The 18,770-nt window shown below is 38.9% G+C and overlaps 2 long non-coding RNA genes across 2 annotated transcripts; one reads left to right on the top strand and one right to left on the bottom strand.

Annotated features, from left to right (window-relative positions):
- The first annotated feature begins 4 nt into the window (after window positions 1-4).
- LOC147371936 (uncharacterized) lies at window positions 5-785 on the top strand. The gene is made up of 2 exons (XR_015163862.1): window positions 5-278; window positions 447-785. It is a non-coding gene; the product is annotated as an uncharacterized LOC147371936 (long non-coding RNA).
- A 4,505-nt stretch (window positions 786-5,290) lies between these two features.
- On the bottom strand, window positions 5,291-18,501 carry LOC147371935 (uncharacterized). Its single transcript, XR_015163857.1, has 3 exons — window positions 17,168-18,501; window positions 7,661-7,739; window positions 5,291-5,741 (listed from the first exon to the last, which is right to left on the bottom strand). It is a non-coding gene; the product is annotated as an uncharacterized LOC147371935 (long non-coding RNA).
- Between the last annotated feature and the right edge of the window lie 269 nt (window positions 18,502-18,770).

Raw genomic sequence — 18,770 nt, 5'->3', positions numbered from 1 at the left:
CAAGGGCTCCAGCGGCTGCCGGGGCCGTGGCTCAGCCCCTCCCCTGCCGGCCCGAGCGAGGCTCGCACCCGGACCGGGACCTCCTCTGGGAGGGAGCGCCAGGCCCCGTCGGTACCTGGCGGAGGGGATGGGGGGCGCTGTGAGCCGGTGGCTGCACAGGTGTCAGGGGAGGTCACGTGGAGCTGGGCCGCCGGGAAAAGCCAGTTGAGGAATCCACTCGCGGAGGAATGCTGCCTACGCTTTCAAAAAGGGAAACTTCGGACGCTGGAGGGGAAAAGGTAGACAGGTGAAATCCCGATGGGGCTGCTCCAGGTACTGGAGTGGAAAAGAGGAGCACCTGGTATGAGAGACTTCGGAGCAAAAAGCAACAACCCTCAGTGGTTGCACAAAAATCATTACAAGTTTTTCCCGAGGCATTTACAGAATTACTTTTCTTTTTCTTTCAGTACCACCACACGCATCATTATCTGCCGAGCAGACCCTGTTTCAGTAAGGTTGATGGCCAAGAAAACAAAAGAGCTCTAAGAAATCAGAAGCAAGCACTATTTTACCTGTTAATTAATTGTGTAATAGGTTTATACAAGCATTTTCCTTCAACATACCAACAAAACCGGAGTATCTTTTCAAAGCTGACCCTGTTTACTATTGATACACTTAATGCAGCCTTTTCTTTATTCAAAACATTGTTATAAAATTATCTAAGGGTACGTTAAAATGGAAGGAATTCTTAAAAACAAAGCAACTCAAATGCCAAAGTAAAAGTGAATAAATGTCTGGAACCATAACCTTTTGTGGTAATCTTGTATTAAAACAAAATGTTTGTGAAGAATCGATAAATGTGCTTCATCAGGGGGTAACGTTTGTTAAATGTTGCCTTTTTTTTTTTTTTTTTGCAAGAGAGCTGTGTCCTGTTCGTGTTTACTTATTCTGTTTCCTGTTCCTATGTTTACCTACCATGTAATTTGCCAAGATTCTGTGGTACTTGTGGAGGTACACACTGAAAGGCTCACTTGGAAATCGGGAAGGAATACAGGCCCTTTTCTCAGTAAGTGGGGGTGGGGGAAAGAGCAGCCCAGGTTTTGGAAGGTAAGAAAATTCTTTGAACAGAAATTAGCATCCTGGCTTTTAGGGGAGAACTGAGTAAACTTCACTGATTCCCTTTATTCAGTATCTATACTTTTTAAGGCAATTTCTCCTTTGGCTTTTTCATGAATAGGTACTTCGGTTTACTATATACCAAATGATTTTGTAAAAAACAACATTCAACCTTTCAGTGAATATCACGCCTGTCAATGAATTCTTTAATTCTTTTCTCAGAGGTAGCTCAACTGGTAAAGAATTCGCCTGCAATAAGGAGACCCCAGTTTGATTCCTGGGCCAGGAAGATCTGCTGGAGAAGGGATAGGCTACCCACTCCAGTATTCTGGCCTGGAGAATTCCATGAACTGTATAGTCCATGGGGTCCCAGAGAGTCAGACATGATTGAGTGACTTTCAGAACAGAAATGCAGTTTTTTATCTTGGCCCCCTTTCCCTAATTTTAAAATTGGCAGCAGAACTGAAAAAGATGCAAAAGCTGAAGAACCATCCCCTCCCCCCTAAAGTCTTCTCAATCTTTGCTTTGTTCATTGTAAACTGCTTCTAAATGAGAAATATCAATGTAGTGATTAAACTTTATCCAGCCAACTATTAATACCTGCTCCAGCATCCACTGAGTTATAGAAACTTAGAATCTCCTTGTCAAGCTCTTGTAGAACAATGACCTTTTAACAATGTTCTATGGATACTTCCTGCTTTCCAGGTGGCTCAGTGGTAAAGAATCCATCTGCCAAGCAGGAGATGCAGTTTTGATCCCTTGGCTGGAAAGATCCCTTGGAGAAGGAAATGGCAACACACTTCAGTATTCTTACCTGGAAAATTCCATGGACAGAGGAGCCTGGCAGGCTGCACATCACTGTTCTCAAAGAGTCAGACATGACTGAGCAACTAAACAGCAGCTACAACATAGATACTTCAGTAACAAATCTCTATTGAGATGAATTTACTATTTTCTTCCCTTCATTTTACCTTAGGGCAAAGCTTTACTAGAGGTTTTACTTTACCTAAGGCTTTCCTTAGGTATTTACTAGATAAAAGATTTATTTTTCAATTTAAATGTAGTACCCAATTGCGGTCAATAAATAAAGTCCAATAGTACAGACTGTAAACAAAAAAAGTAAAAGACCAAATCATTTCCTTAGGGGATGACCACTGTTAAGATTCTCTGTAGGCTTTTTTGTCAAGTAGGATATTTATCATAATTAAATTTGGTAATATTAGCCATATTTGTGAATCAGCATTTTGTAAGATTATTTTATGTTTCTCTGTTATTATCTGTTATGGGAAAGTTCTGGCATATCTTTATGCACAGCAGACTTTGTTCTGCTTAGTTCAGTTCAGTTCAGTCACTCAGTCGTGTCCGACTCTTTGCGACCCCATGAATCGCAGCACATCAAGCCTCCCTGTCCATCACCAACTCCCAGAGTTCACTCAGACTCATGTCCATCGAGTCAGTGATGCCATCCAGCCATCTCATCCTCTGTCGTCCCCTTCTTCTCCTGCCCCCAATCCCTCCCAACATCAGAGTCTTTTCAAATGAATCAACTCTTTGCATGAGGTGGCCAAAGTACTGGAGTTTCAGCTTTAGCCTCATTCCTTCCAAAGAAATCCCAGGGCTGATCTCCTTCAGAATGGACTGGTTGGATCTCCTTGCAGTCCAAGGGACTCTCAAGAGTCTTCTCCAACACTACAGTTCAAAAGCATCAATTCTTTGGCGCTCAGCCTTCTTCACAGTCCAACTCTCACATCCATACATGACCACTGGAAAAACCATAGCCTTGACTAGATGAACCTTTGTTGGCAAAGTAATGTCTCTGCTTTTGAATATGCTATCTAGGTTGGACATAACTTTCCTTCCAAGGAGTAAGCGTCTTTTAATTTCATGGCTGCAATCACCATCTGCAGTGATTTTGGAGCCCAGAAAAATAAAGTCTGACACTGTTTCCACTGTTTCCCCATCTATTTCCCATGAAGTGATGGGACCAGATGCCATGATCTTCGTTTTCTGAATGTTGAGCTTTAAGCCAACTTTTTCACTCTCCACTTTCATTTTCATCAAGAGGCTTTTTAGTTCCTCTTCACTTACTGCCATAAGGGTGGTGTCATCTGCACATCTGAGGTGATTGATATTTCTCCTGGCAATCTTGATTCCAGCTTGTGTTTCTTCCAGTTCAGCGTTTCTCATGATGTACTCTGCATACAAGTTAAATAAGCAGGGTGACAATATACAGCCTTGACATAATCCTTTTCCTATTTGGAACCACTCTGTTGTTCCATGTCCAGTTCTAACTGCTGCTTCCTGACCTGCATACAGGTTTCTCAAGAGGCAGATCAGGTGGTCTGGTATTCCCATCTCTTTCAGAATTTCCCACAGTTTATTGTGATCCACACAGTCAAAGGCTTTGGCATAGTCAATAAAGCAGAAATAGATGTTTTTCTGGAACTCTCTTGCTTTCTCCATCATCCAGCAGATGTTGGCAATTTGATCTGTGGTTCCTCTGCCTTTTCTAAAAGCAGCTTGAACATCAGGAAGTTCACGGTTCACATATTGCTGAAGCCTGGCTTGGAGAATTTTGAGCATTACTGCTAACCACAGGCAAAACAGGAATCCTGTGCCTGTTCTCCTTTGAATTTCTTTGGTATGTGTTCACAGCCAACTAATCAATCAACTATCTTATCTTTATACCCACCTCTAAGGTCAGTGTCCCATCCTAGGGTTTTTCAGAGAAATATTTCCCATATAATTTACTCCCCAGTTATGTCACCCTAGAAGATCAGTGCTTTAGCTAAGCAGTAAATTGTCATTAAAATGGGAATAGTCATCGCTTTTAGGGAAGCCCCTGAAAAATTACTTTTCATACCTATTACAGACGCAAATTTGGTAGTATTTGTGCTTCCAGCTTTAGAGGTAGTTATTTATTCCCTAAATCAAATGGCATGGTAATCAATGGGTTTGTTACACCCAGTGTGTATGCTCCACTCATCAAAAAGTATCCTTCATTTGTCTCTCTTGTTATTCTCTTTTTCCCTGAAAATTATGAGTTTGAAGCCTTTAGTAGAATATCCATTTACAGGATAGATACATAGACCTTATATTTGGATGTTCTTTGTGTAAACATAATCTCATTTCTAGGCCTATGATATACTTTTGACTATTCAATGACTCTTTGCTAGCAACAAGACTATTTTCAAGAGAAAACAAAAAAGGTCTGGATGATGTCTTCAGTTAAAACATCAAGGAAACCTCCCAACCCTAGATATTAATTAATTACAAAAGGAAAAGCAATGACTTGCAGTGAAAAAAAAAAACAAACCTGGCAGTCATCACCTGAAACAAGTGATCACGGTTAACAGCCTGTGAAGATGTGAAGTGAAGTCGTTCGGTTGTGTCCGACTCTTTGCGACCCCGTGGACTGTAGCCTGCCAGACTCCTCTGTCCATGGGATTCTCCAGGCAAGAACACTGGAGTGGGTTACCATTTCCTTCTCCAGGGGATCTTCCCAACCCAGGGATCGAACCTGGGTCTCCCACATTGGAGGCAGATGCTTTAACCTCTGAGCCACCAGGGAAGCCCATCCTGTACCTGCTGACATTTCACGATGAAATTAACATATCACTTCATGGTATTCTTCCCAAATCCTTTAACCTCTGTATAGTCAAGAGAAAACGAGTCAAACCCAAGCCAAAGGTCTTCTACAAAAATACCTGACCAGGTATCTTCAAAGTGTCGAGGTGGAAGGTACATACTATTGGGTATAAAATAGGCTACAAGGATGTATTTGAAAACATGTGGAATAAAGTCAATATTCTGTAATGTGTGTGTGTGTGTGATAGTCACTCAGTCATGTCTGACTCTTTGCAACTGCATGGATTGCAGCCCGCCTGGTTCCTCCATCTATGGGATTTCCCAGGCAAGAATACTGGAGTGGGTTGCTATTCCCTTCTCCAGGGGATCTCTCTGACCCAGGGATTGAACCCGGGTCTCCTGCACTGCAGGTGGACTTTTTACCATCTGAGCCACACGAGTAATACTATATGTAAATGGAGTGTAATCTTTAAAAAATAGTATAAAATTGTTTTTTAAGTGTCCAATTACTGTTAGTCAAGGCAAACCTGAGGAACTGTTAGTCTGGGGATATAAGGAGCACAACCTGCTACAACGGTGTATGAACGTTAATTTCTTAGTTCATCAACACTAGGGGAAAACTGGGTGGAGGGTTCATAGGAACAAAAATTTTTAAAATACAGAGATTTGGGTTTCAAGTAGAAAGCTCATTTGCAAGACAGGCCACAAGAAGGATGAGAGTGAAAGTTGCTCAGTCGCGTCCAATTCTTTGCAACCCCATGGACTATACGGTCCATGGAATTCTCTAGCCCAGGAATACTGGAGTGGGTAGCCTTTTCCTTCTCCAGAGGATCTTTCCAACTCAGGGATCAAACCCGGGTCTCCCACATTGTGGGTGGATTCTTTACCAGGTGAGCCACAAGGGAAGCCCAAGAATGCTGGAGTGGATAGCCTATCCCTTCTCCAAGAAGGATGAATAATGCCATTCCAGGACTCAGCCGTCTCAACAGCAGCAGGTACATACCGCCTCGAATTGTGTCTGGCAGTTTATCCATGTCTTCTCATTAGACAGTGAAATCCTATAGGGTAAGAACATTCTTACTCATCTTTGTATTTCCAGCACTTAGCCTAATGCCTAGCAAGTCAAACGGCTCAGTTGGTAAATTAATTCTTTTTTTTTGGCTGTGCCATGGTGCATCGGGATCTTAGTTCCCCAACCAGAGATTGAACCTATGCCCCTGCAGTAGAAGCATGGTGTCCTAAACACTGGACTGTCAGAGAATTCCCGGTAAATTAATTCTTTTTTTGTTGTTGTTAATCTATTCTGGAGAAGAATGTAACTTGTTTGAATGGCCAAAACTGTTATATTTATACCCTCTGTTTTCTTAAAGTTCTTTCTCAAGTTATCCCTTAAGATCAGTCTTATCTATAAGCAGAACTTCTTTAACCTCTGATATTTGATAGATAATGCTTAGCTAACTTCAGTCAATACCCAGATTGGTAATAATATGGATAGAAATTCCCTGGAGGGCCAGTGGTTAGAACTCCACAATTCTACTGTAGGGACCATGGATATGATCCCTGGTTGCGGAACTAAGATCCTGCAAGCTGCCTAGTGAAGCTAATAATAATAGTAATAATAATGATAATATTAAGGCATGTGGGTTTCTGCTTCACAGCAAACTGGTAACCTGATGTATATCAATCAGGATATAATATTAAAATAGTTAACATTAACTTGCTTTTGCTTCAGAAATACTTTAGATTCTGGTTTCACATGTAGTAATGTACTGACCAGAAATCTTTGACTAGTAAGAAGGATTTTATTTCTCCACAGTAAAAAAAAAAAAAAACACTTTTATTTATAAATAACTATTTCCTTATGAACCAGGAGATTTATAGCTAATTTTTGAGTACAGAGTTACAGCATCTCAGCAAATTTTACATCCATCAGTACAGATGTTCTCTAGATTACAAACACCTAATCTCAGAATCACTGGTACATTCAATCAATGGATTACATCTGACTTTTCCTCTTACTTTCCCATTGGCCACTTTCTATAGACTATTCTATCCCATGCCCACCTTGTCCTACTGCAACCACTGCTCTAAAACTGATATGGGACTTGTATAAATCTGAATCCTTCTCACTTAGTTCTGGGTCCCATAAGACCTACTGTAGATTAGACACTGAAATATGTCAACTATAAGAATACTTACAAATAAAATGGAAATAAATATATATAATATAAACATATAGTATATATTTTAAATATGTATACAATAAATATATTTTTATTTATTTAATAAATAAATAATAGAAATATATCATATAATATAAATATATTATACATAAGTATATAATATATATTTAATATATAATGTACTGCTAGGGCTAAGTCAGTGTCCGACTCTTTGAGACCCCATAGACTGTAGTCTACCAGGTTCCTCTGTTCATGGGATTCTCTAGGCAAGAATACTGGAGTGGGTTGCCATGCCCTCCTCCAGGGGATCTTCCCCACCCAAGGATCAAACCTGGTCTCCTATGTCGTCTGCATTGACAGGTGGGTTCTTTACCACTAGTGTCATCTGGGAAGTCCACTCTGTTCCTTTAATGACCCACAATTTAAACACACATACATATAATCGATAAAAAATATCCAGTATGTTGTGTATGTTGTATATGTGAAACTGAAAAGGAGTACCCTTAAAACCAAGATCTCTTATTGAGTTTATGATTAATTTCTCTATCCAAAATCTCTTTATTCATTTCTTTCTCCCATTTGACTTTGATCCTGTGCTAACAGAACACTAATCAACCAGTGGTCAGATGACTAAAGTTACTTAATATATAATAATTATATTAAATGTATAGTTATATATAATATAACATAAATATAGTATATACATAAACATATAACATATTGTTTATTACAATATTAACAACAAGATTAAAAGATTACAAGATTAACAACAACAACAAAAAGAATTAATTTACCGGGAATTCTCTGACAGTCCAGTGTTTAGGACACCATGCTTCCACCGCAGGGGCATAGGTTCAATCTCTGGTTGGGGAACTAAGATCCCGATGCACCATGGCACAGCCAAAAAAAAAGAATTAATTTACCAACTGAGCCGTTTAACTTGCTAAGCATTAGGCTAAGTGCTGGAAATACAAAATTTATTACAAATATAAAACAAAGTATATTATAAATATATATCATATAATATATAAATAATAAATAAAATTAAGTTAATATTTAATTAATATGTATTTAAAATAGGTCTGTATTAAATTATTTATTTTTAACATATATATAATTTATACATTACATGGAAAAAATAATCATTCCAATCTCATAGGGTAGCTTTGAATCAGTGAAAAAGTAGTTATAAATACGATATAACTAATGTTGGCCCAGGGTTATCTGTTTTATTTAAATCTTTTTTATATAGGGACTAGTTTTTAATATTAAAATTTTAAACCATTTCCTCTTTTTAATCATTTTCACTTACAACAAGAAAAGTAGAAATACTGCATAGGATTATTTTGATAATTAAGTGGAAAGCATGGAAATTCCTATTATTTTTCCTGATACAGAGTGGATGGTTAATAAATGAATAATCTACATTACAGTACTGACAGCACCCTGCCCTGTGAGAGAAGGAAAGTTTACATGTTGTTGACAATGCTCTTCTATCTTACAAGTTAAACATTGTTTCCAATGCTGCTTATTAACACTGCCAGTTTACTAATGAGGAAACTGAAGTTGGGGAAGGTAATGACTTGTCTAAAACCACATAGCTAGTAACAAAATAGGACCCAGTCCCACTGTGTACTTTCATATTCCATCAACTATAAAGTTTACATTACAAAATATTTTCCCTACCTTTACCAAATAAAGACCTGATATTTCAGTTAATCTTAAGGATTTTGTTAATTTTCTATGGATTCCGAAATTTCTAAATTTATTAGAAACTTCAGACTGTTTTAAGTACAATAATGACATTGGTAAATGGTTCCAAATTCCAAACAAATTACTTTCTATTTTTTTAGATAGAACTTGTTTTAAATTGGTAGCTGCCTGCTGCTGCTGCTGCTAAGTCGCATCAATCGTGTCCGACTCTGTAAGACCCAGAGACGTCAGCCCACCAGGCTCCCCCGTCCCTGGGATTCTCCTGGCAAGAACACTGGAGTGGGTTGCCATTTCCTTCTCCAGTGTGTGAAAGTGAAAAGTGAAAGTGAAGTCGCTCAGTCATGTCTGACCCTCAGCAACCCCATGGACTGCAGCCTTCCAGGCTCCTCTGTCCATGGGATTTTCCAGGCAAGAGTACTGGAGTGGGGTGCCATTGTAGCTGCCTAGGTTATGCTAAAGTTGTTTGAAAATTCTAAATTCTATTATACTGAAATATTTTCTAAAAAATTATAAAATTACCAGTCTGTTTCCAAGCCTTTCTATGTTAACATCTCTTTTAAAAATCTATTTATTATCATCTGAGCCTATAATCTATCTCCATTAACCCTATACCCAAGGGAGGAAGGGACAAGTTTATTTCTGGTTCACCCTAACCATGAGAATGTAGGCCTTTAGGGTCCTTTTTTTTTTTTTTTAGTTAGCTACTTATTTTTGGCTGTGTTGGGTATTCGTTGCTGCTTGGGCTTTTCTCTAGTTGCAGTGATCAGAGGCTACTCTATAGTTGCAGTGGCTTCCCTTGTTGCAGAGAATGGGCTGTAGGGTGAGCAGGCTTCAGTAGTTGCGTTCTTGGGCTCTGAAGCACAGGCTCAATAGTTGTGGCACACAGGCTTAGTTGCTTCGTGGAATGGGGGAATCTTCTGGGATCGGGGATTGAATCCATGTCTCCTGCATTGGCAGGCAGATTCTTTACCACTGAACCATCAGGGAAGCACAATATCTCTTTTTAAACGTGATCTATTAGTCATTTAAAAATTCCTGCTATTAGGATTATTTTTTCAAGGCAATGATAGTCTGAGTCAAGTAGCCAATGAAGATTGTTTACTCAATGAAAAAGTTAACTTGTACGCTGAGAAGGGCATGTGGGTCACAAAAATTCAGAAGTCAAGCAACTAAAGACAACTTTTTAAGTAAGAACTGCAAACTCAAATTACTTCTTATCCCCTCAAAGGATCAGTCTTATTCTATGCCACTATGTGCAATAGCTATTTAGGCTGTCTTGGAAATGCAGCATTAGTTGCATTGTCCCTTTGTCATCAGCTGTATTTTCAGTTAAAGTAGAGAGGCTTTCTATGTTTGTCTGTAAATATTTTTAGGATCAGCTTTCCATAACCCAAGTGGACAGGCACAACAAATAATGTCAGATTTTATTGAAAAGCAAGGTGACCCACCCCAATTACCCTGGTTATCCCTTCATAATGAACATATCCTACTTTTATGAACTTTTCCCTTATGTCTACTTCAGTGAATTTAAAAATTAATTTATGGTCTCAATTTTCTTCTAATTGCTTTGACTGTGGAAAACTGGCATATTAAATTCTAGACCAGCAACCACAAGGAACCCCCATAAACTTGTTAGGAAAGTAAATTCTCTGGCTCCATCCCAGCTCTATTGAATCAGAACCTATGGGGGTGGTACCCAACAATCTCATTTACCAAGCCATTCAGGAGATTCTGATAGAACCCATTTGAGAAATACTGGCATATGAGAAATGCGTGCTGTTTATTATGCTTAATGGACAGGCAGACACGGAAGTGAGGGAATATATCAAATAAGAAAATAAGGAGTGGCCCAAGCACTTTGACTCTAATTGATACAGAAGAAGCACAGCCATGGATGAGACTCATAAACTGGTTCTAGGCAGATACAGATGAACTGGCCCTTTCTTCTGTTTGGTTTCTATGGGCTTACGTTAGTGCAAATTCCCAAGTACATTTTCCATAGGCAGGTCTGTAATAAACTGGTTCTGTTCAGATATGTATGAACTGTCCCTTTCTTCTGCTTGGTTTCCATGGGCTTACGTTAGTGTCAAACCCCAAGGACATCTGCCATAGGCAGATTTGTATATTTTTCAGCATATGGGAAACTGTTGAGAAAGAAGTAGGCTTGACCACTGCCTGCTAATCACTTCCCAGCCTGGATTACACAATATGCAGTCTGTCTGTGCACATGCTTCTGTCATGTGCCAAACAGGGACAAAAAAACAGTAATATATAAATGCTGCTGTTTAGTCACTAAGTTGTGTCTGACTCTTCGCGACTCCATGGACTATAGCTTGCCAGGCTCTTCTGTCCATGGGATTTTGCAAGCAAGAATGCTGGAGTGGGTTGCCATTTCTCTCTCTGGGGGGATCTTCTCAACCCAGAGATTGAACCTGCATCTCCTGAATTGGCAGGTGGATTCTTTACCATTGAGCCACCTGGGAAGCCCAATAAATAAATATATGTGTATAAATAAGTACATTTATATGAATATATTTGCATAAATAAGTACATTATATAAATAAAGGTATTTATATAAATAAATAAATATGTATTATATATATTTTAAAAATCTTCATTTTGGGTAATGTTTTACTAAAGTAACAAAGTTATCATTTTTAGAAAAAGCAAAACATTTTTGGCCCTCCTTTTATTTTTACATAAGACTTTGTATTGTTTTTTAGTTTAATTGAGGGAACCAGGGCACTAGATATAATTTTTCAAAGCCTGAGGCTTTATAGGGTTTTAATCTGACTCAAAATTCTCTACTTGTATATCTTCCAGGTATCTTAAAATAAACATACACAAATAGAATTTCATGACCATGACTCTGCTTTTCCTCCTCCTGAAACTATGGTCTCAATTAATGACATTAGTATCCACCTACCTAATCTAGAGATCTGAGAGGTATCTTCCCATATCAGTCTGTCAACCTGTTTTGTATCTGCCTTCCAAATACCTGCCAAGCTTATCTTCCCCTGACTATTGCAGAGCTACCAATTTTGCTCAGATTCACTATGTCATACTCAGACTTCTCAGCAGTTTTCTTGCTGAGAAAGTGAGAGCTCTACTCTGCACGCGGAGCTATCTTCCACACAGCAGTGACAAGGAGCTTTCTAAACAGGGCACCTGGTGATGGTATTGCCTTCCATTTTAAACTCTTCAGTTGGCTATTTAGTTAAAAACCATAAGCCTTCATGATCTAGTTCTGATCACCTTTCCAGACACAAGGTAACCTTTTCTGTGCTGTAGACTTACTACCTGTCACTTTCAGAATGTGATGTCCTTTTACCCCACCTTCTTGTTTGAACAGGCTATTTGCTTTTGCCTGAAATGCAGCAAGCCTGTCTTCTCTCCCTCCCCCCACACCCGATGGCTAACTCCTAAATTTTTTTTTTATCCCTCACATCTTTTCAGCAGCTAACAGCTTCTTTCTGTATATTCCCAAAGCACCTTTATATAACTCTATCCATAATTATAGTGCGTCACATTGTGTTAAAATTATCTGATCCTATATGTAAGACAGTTGAAAAAAGGGGGCTGTTTCTTTTTCTCTCTGAATCTATAGTATTTACCACACATTATATGTATTAAATACAGGTTGAAAAAATAAACAACTATGGCAAAGAGGGAATGGCAACAATAAGTGTCTCACTTAAAGATCAAATTAGAGGGCTTTATTAGTACTTTCTAGTGTAAAAAAAGATAGAGATAAAAGGTTCACAAACCCAGGCCAGTACTTCCTAGCATCCTAATTTTGGTACCTAGGGATTACCAGATTTAGTGTAAATATCCTCAGTATACAAGTCTGATGAAACCATATGTTGAAAAGCACTTTATTTGATACATCTGGAAAACAAAACTATGCCCTAAATTTGAATATAAATGTATTTTGAATGCTCTTATACTTGATGCCTTTGATAGTTCTATTAAATTATGAAAAAAGTATGTAAAAATTAATAAATAAAAAATCTCAATTAAAATAGAGTTGAGAGGCCAGAAGGTGAAGCTTTCACATTCTATGACGATAGCTGAACCCAAGGAAAGACTTCTTCTTCTTGCCTGGCAAGAGTTCAGCCAATGAAAGGCTGTCACAACTCAGCTAATGGAAAGGCGCTATACTTCAGAACTCTCAGTTCCTCCAGTGGGTTCTTTGTTTACTATTGCCTTTCAAACTTCCTTTCCCCCTCTTTAAAAGAGTTTTTTCATTGAGGGAGAGGGCTGTGACAGGTGGAACAGTGACAGTCTGCCTGCCAATGCAGGAGATGCAAGAGACGTGGGTTTAATCCCAGGGTCAAGAAGATCCCTTGGAATAGGAAGTGGCACCACACTCCAAAATTCTTGCCTGGAAAATTCCATGGGCAGAGGAGCCTGGCAGACCACAGTCAATGGGACTGCAAAGAGCCGGACACGACTGAGCACTCTGAGCAGTGTCATAGCTGTAAACCTGGATTTGCAATTCTTTGCTGATCTTGAATAAAACCATTTTTTGGCAGAAGGACTAACTGGCAGTCTATTTATTTTAGGTAAACATAAGAAATGCCTGTTAGTGAATGTTCAATTTGAAATTAAGAATCAATTTTAATTAATCTTGGTTTTCATGAATACTACCCATCAATGGTTCCTGTCATATTCAGCAATGTCTTCTTCTTAGTACATAATTCTTTTTCATTGTTTTGCTATTATTCATAAAAACAATAGAAAGATATTTTCAGAAGTTAACAAAGTTTGTAAAACATGACAGTTGAAAATCAACTTAGTTTAAAGAAAAAACAAAACACAACTAACTTGGGTTATCCTAAAATGTAGCAGGGTGACAAGTCCCAAGAAACTTATTATCAATTAGAGCTTGTATGTGTCAGAGCACGTGTAATATTGTGCCTTTTTTCAGCAGCAAGACTCATCAGTATTAGCTACTGGAAATTTGTAGAATAATTCAGAAATGTTTATTATTGAGATATTCTAGAATAACATACTTAAAGTGCCTACAGTGTGCCAGGCAACTAGTAGGCATTTAAAAAATGGTAGCTATTATTTCCACTTGGAGAAGGAAATGGCAACCCACTCCAGTGTTCTTGCCTGGAGAATCCCATGGACAGAGAAGCCTGGTAGGCTGCAGTCCATGGGGTCACACAGAGTCGGACATGACTGAAGCAACTTGGGGAAAAAAAAAATTATTTCCACTAACAGCTTCCTGTGTGAAAAGCAATCAGGAGCTTGTTTTTAGCCTCCAAACTCACTGAAAAACCGCCCCCTTCCACTTAAAAAGGAGAATAAGGCTTAAACCTCAATTATGCAATCAAAGATGGATGCTCATTTCTCCTTCTTTCTGTCATACAGAGGTTATGCTTAGATTTCCACAAGAATACAAAATGTCACTTTTCTTTTTCTATAAAGGAAAAGACAGCTTTCAAGTCCTCTGCTGTTGTTCTCACTACCTTTTTTGCTTTTTGCTTGTCTGTTTTGCTTTTCATTCTGAATGCACTCTGCATCATAGTTAAGAGTTGGAAATTAAAAATTTGAAAACAGTTCATATTACAATGTCCCAGTTCCACATTTCAATTCGGAAACTTACATTACCTTTTCTTTTTACCCCCATCTCAGTTATCTTGAGAAGCCTTTTGAACATAGTAGTTAATTACCCCTGTCTTTCTTCATCTCAGTCCATGAAAGGTGTTTTGTAGAAAGAAACTTAGAGAGACATTGCAGACTTTCAGGTCTGACTCATGTCTATGAAGCAATGGGAGAAATGGACTGCAATTCCCTTTTTAGGCTTCAGTGTTAACTTCACTTTTTTTTTTTTCTTTTTTGAAAGATTATAATTCCCTTCTTGAACCAGATTCGAGTAGAAGTATAAATTTATTCATTCCAAAGGCATATGTAAGCAATTTGGGGTTATATGTAACTTAGATTTCTGATTTTTATCTCTTAGTATATATTATTGGGACTCAAAACATTCACTTTAGCATTTCAAAAAAATTAGTGCAAGATCAGTACTTGGCAAAATCACTATTCCTCATTATATACAGTGTGGAAAAATTAAGGGATTTTTGAAAAAAATTTTTGCCAACATTTACAGATTTTTCAAATAAACAAACGCTAAATATTGCATCATTTAAGAGCCCTTTTTTCTGTAATTTTAAGGAATTCTTTTGAAAGTCTACATATAGGACCACGCCCATTGCTCCTCCTTCTATAAATTCTTTTATATTTTCCATTTTTCAAGCAAGACTGAACTTTTTTCCCAATGATTTTAGAGAAAAAAGGATGAGACTCTATCCTTCAAAAATTACTGATTATCCTCTGCACGTTTGAATATTGTTTTTCTCACTCCACTCTATCCTAGAGATGTTTTGTCCATTCTTTTCTTTTTCCTGTGGGATAGTGTAGGGTTTTTTCTTTATTTCAATGTTTTATTATTCCAACTGCTGTCCCACCACTTTCAGAGTAGAAGCATTTTTCTTCGGAAACATATATCTGCTTGTTTGTTTGTTTTAGCTTAGGGGTCTGTAAAAAAGACTTCACTGCTTAGTCAGCTGCCCAATTCCAGGGTTAAATTCCAGGAGGATGGCAGATATGCAGCCATTAACTCTTCACGGCTATGCTCAAAGAAAGAGTATGAACCGCAATAGCCTGGCAAAAACTCTGTGTGGCAGATTCGTTTTTATACAGAAACAAAACAAAGGCATTTGTGGCTCTCATATGCCATTTTGCTTGACAGAAGCAAAAAAAAAAAAAAAAAGTTTGAGCAAAGGACATAATATCACTCGCTTAAACAATCACTGTGTTCCTTTGAATTGGCTACCACAAACATTAGCAATGTCAGAACACTCTGTAGAGGAATTATTGGTATGTGTAGTCTGTTGGTAACAAGGAACAAAACCTAATTTTGAATTGTAGAACATTTGGCTATCTTAAATTACAAAGAGCAATGCCTAGAGAACACTGGGTTGTCTTATTGATGTTTCCTGTCAATAACTAGATTAAATATGCATCAATGTTTTGGTCAAGTAGACAGTGGTGCCTATTTTTCTTTTTCTTTTCTTTCTTTATTTTTGGCTGTGCTGGGTCTTAGTTGCTGTTCACTGGCTTTCTCTAGTTTCCGTGAGCCCAGGCTACTCTTTGATGTGGGGCAGAGGCTTCTCACTGAGATGACTTATCTTGTTTTGGAGCACAGGCTCCACGTATACGGGCTTCAGTAGTTGTGGCTCTCAGAATTAGTTGCCCTGCTGCTTGTGGGATCTTCCTGGACCAGGGATGGAACCTGTGTCCCCTGCACTGGCAGGCAAATTCTTAACCACTGGACCACCAGAAAAGTCCCCCTATTTTTCTTTTAAGGAAAAAATATTAGGTTACTTGGGAAAATGTAGAACTTTAATGGAGTCTAAAGTTGAAAGCAAACAGATCCCAGATCCCTCCTTTGCTTTGGAGAAGGCCAGAAACAAAACTTGGGCAAGAAGCCAGGTTTACCTTCTGTGCCTGCTCCCTCATGGTACCACCTCTATCCCCAGAGATCATCTGAAATACTCTAAAGATCAGTCTTTCCCAGACGTTTGTCCTCTCATGGTTCCATGATTACTCAGACATCTGTCTCTAGTTTTCCTTCCTCTTTTCTCAAGTCCAGCCCTCTGAGTCTTATGCCCTACTGGTGAACTGGATTGTCAAATCTCTTCTCTTCTGATCAGGAAAGAAAGTCATGAGCCACCTTCTCCAGCCTGAAAATATATATCCAGTGTATATTTGAACAAGAGTATACAGTTGATCAACCATATCTCATAGATTATGATCAAAAGGCAAGCTTATATCTGTCTTCTGCAATTCTTGAAAATTGATTAAGGATAGAGGAGAGCTAATTTCCCCTGATCTTTATTAAGAAAAATTATTAAAAAGTTGGAACAAAGACAAGAGGATTTTTACATTTTATCTGTGTCATACTGCAGTATCATCTCACAGATTTACCCAAGGATTACTTAATTTTCTAGGGGAATAGGTCATGTTCTGTTACTGTTGATTAGGACCTATATTTTAACTCTTATTTTTGTCTAGTAGAGATCTGAATGATTTCTGATGGAAAAAAATTAACCAAAGTTATGGTTGTCTTGCCCTGTAGGAGTTTAGCCATTTCAGTTTCTAATCTCACAGTCTCCAAATATTCTCTTCTTATTCAGTTCCCACAAATATTCAGTTTCTCAAATGCTCATTGAACCAACATTAGCTTCCTTCTGGCTCTCATCAACAAGTTTTATATATGTTAATGTGCTTCTTCTGTGCTTATATGAGAGTTACGATTTTATCTTTTGAAAATGATACCTGACCATCCTAAATGAAGTCTTAGATAGACATATCTTTCCTGGTCACCCTCAGAAAATAAAATCCTATAGTCACTTTTGGTTAAAAAAAAAAAAAACAGTTTCAATTCAGTAACTAGAATGTCTCATCTTGTTTAATTGTTAAAACTCTGGACTCCGTGTTCTCTGGCCCAGGTTACTCTCAGGACAAAAATCTGCAAGAGAAAAGATGAATGTGATTGTTATTGTCTTTCCACTCACCAGGTGAGTTGCAGTCTGGGATCCCATAAGGGCCAAAGGTGAGTCGAGGGCATGGAGAGAGGAAAGGCAATCCACCAGGGCCTGCTTGGCTCAGTGCCTCCGTGCTCTTAACCCACACCTGACAGTTGATAGTCATAACATCTCTACTAAGCCCTTCTCTCAAGCAGGACTCTTGAAAGGGCAGATAAAATTTGCTGGATTCCTTCATCATCGCCTGGGCAACCAGGGGATCTGTAATGGAGCAGGACCCTGTGGGGCCTTCCTGGGACAGACCTCTCCCTAATATCCTCTGCTTTAGCTCTTCTCTGAAGTATCTAGATAATAGTATCTGATGCACATTTCCTGAGCTGTTTTACAGATGTGGAAAAAACTCCACCAGATGGAAGAAATTAACTCTTTGATGACTATGAGTACACAGCCCACAGACCTACTGAAGACTGAGGACGGATAAAGTTAACCCCTGTCACAGGACCCTGTTACCACATCATCAGTCAGCCAGAGAACTGGGCACAAGCTGATCACATACCCTGCCACTTCCCTCCTTCACCTTCTGTTTATTTTTTTAATTTTGGCTGCACTGGGTCTATTGTGGTACTTGGGCTTTCTCTGCCAGTGGTGGATGGGGGCTTCTCGACACCTTGTGTTTAGAAATGCTTTGCTGAAACCCACCTGGGAGTTCAGGTGCTTTGAGCACTAGCTAATCTGGACTCCTTGAGGTAAATGCTGCACTTTCCTTCACCACAACCAGTAGACTGGCTTTACTGTGTGCAGCTGAGCCAATCCAAGTATGGTTCACTAACAGATCCACATCAGTTTCTTTCTGCAAAAGATCTCAGTCTGCTCCAGAGGGCTCTGTTGGGCAAGATCTGGTACAGCCCAAGCCATCAGTCCCTGAGAATGCACATCTTTGCCCCACAAAACTCTGGGAATCTGGATGATCCTGTAGGAGCAATCTTCCCCTGCCTCCCTTCCCAAGTAGTCAATGCCTTCTCTTACTGTCTGGATGCCCCAGGTGGAACTCAGGCCCATGTCCAGAACCACATTAAGCTTCCTCATATGTGTATCAGGCACGGGTACTCTGTGTCTCCCAACTTAGAGAACGCAGTTTTCCGAGTGGTTGTCTCTAAGCTTGTGATGAAAAGTTTACACCTCCCACTCAAGGTGAAAGGGTGGGTTAGGTCTCTCTAAAGTAATCTCTTCATCAATTCAACTCCTGCCCACTCTCTAAATTCTTGTTATGGTGCCCAACTGATGGAGGGGATCAAGGCTGAGGAGTACCTCTCAGGTTTTTTTCTTTTGTAAATCCACATTTGCTGTGTATGTGTGTGTGTGTGTAGGGGGGGTGCCTCAGTCTTCCTGTGTCTCAGTATTCTGGTTATTGTCTCACTCAAATTGAGTTAGAAGGAATCTCATTTTAATTTCCTGTCTCATTTACATTTAAATTTGCTAGAAATAATCAAACACAGGTGGGAAACACCTGTCAGGAGACGTGTTGGGATTGAAGCACACTCAGTAAGCAATTACCTATTCAATCTAGGAGTGAAAATGAGTTTAAAATAAAGGCAGAAGCTTTAAGAATATGGCCATCATTCAACAAAAATCA

The sequence above is a fragment of the Bos grunniens genome, chromosome 5, assembly GCF_055505025.1.
Source record: "Bos grunniens cultivar Pamir isolate PY7600 chromosome 5, Bosgru_T2T1.0, whole genome shotgun sequence".
NCBI lineage: Eukaryota > Metazoa > Chordata > Mammalia > Artiodactyla > Bovidae > Bos > Bos grunniens.
The sequence above is the reverse complement of the archived record's forward strand: the minus strand, read 5'-3'. Positions and strand labels throughout refer to the sequence as shown.